Source organism: Lipotes vexillifer, unplaced genomic scaffold (assembly GCF_000442215.2).
Source record: "Lipotes vexillifer unplaced genomic scaffold, Lipotes_vexillifer_v1.1 scaffold240, whole genome shotgun sequence".
Classification (NCBI taxonomy): domain Eukaryota; kingdom Metazoa; phylum Chordata; class Mammalia; order Artiodactyla; family Lipotidae; genus Lipotes; species Lipotes vexillifer.
The window spans coordinates 5,521,625-5,522,432 of NW_006797481.1; positions in this window are offsets into that span (position 1 = coordinate 5,521,625).

Here is an 808-nt window from a genome sequence, read left to right on the forward strand (position 1 = left end):
AAAAATCGCTCTCCGGGAAACAGGCTCGTCAGACACTGAATCTACTGACTCAGCAATCTTGGACTTCCCCGCCTCCAGCACTAAGAGAAATCAATTTCTGTTGTTTATAAACCGCTCAGTTTATGGTATTTTGTTACAGCAGCCTGAATGGATGAAGACATCGGGGCTAAACCCATTTTACTATAATGAGAGAATCACAGTGTGTTGGAGGTGGGAGTGGCCTCAGCTCTCCCCAACGCTCTCATCTTGCAGAGGAGAATGTAAGAGAAGAGGTAACTGTGGTTCTGAAGAACCTAGGGGCAGGACAGGAATAAACACTCAGACGTAGAGAATGGACTTGAGGACACAGGGAGGGGGAAGGGTAAGCTGCGACGAAGTGAGAGAGTGGCATGGACATATATACACTACCAAATGTAAAATAGATAGCTAGTGGGAAGCAGCCACATGGCACAGGGAGATCAGCTCGGTGCTCTGTGACCACCTAGAGGGGTGGGATAGGGAGGGTGGGAGGGAGACGCAAGAGGGAGGAGATATGGGGATACATGTATATGTACAGCTGATTCACTTTGTTATACAGCAGAAACTAACACACCATTGTAAAGCAATTATACTCCAACAACGATGTTAAAAAAAAAAAAGAGGTAACTGATCCCTCATCGTGCAGCTACTTGCTCAGCAGAAGAAACTGATCCATGACCACAGAGCTAGCTGCTGGCACCCTGAGGACCATGCCAGGGCCAGCTTGTGTGTGTGAATGATGGCCACCAGAGGGAGAGGACGGTCATTTGAGGAGATGATGCAAGGCATT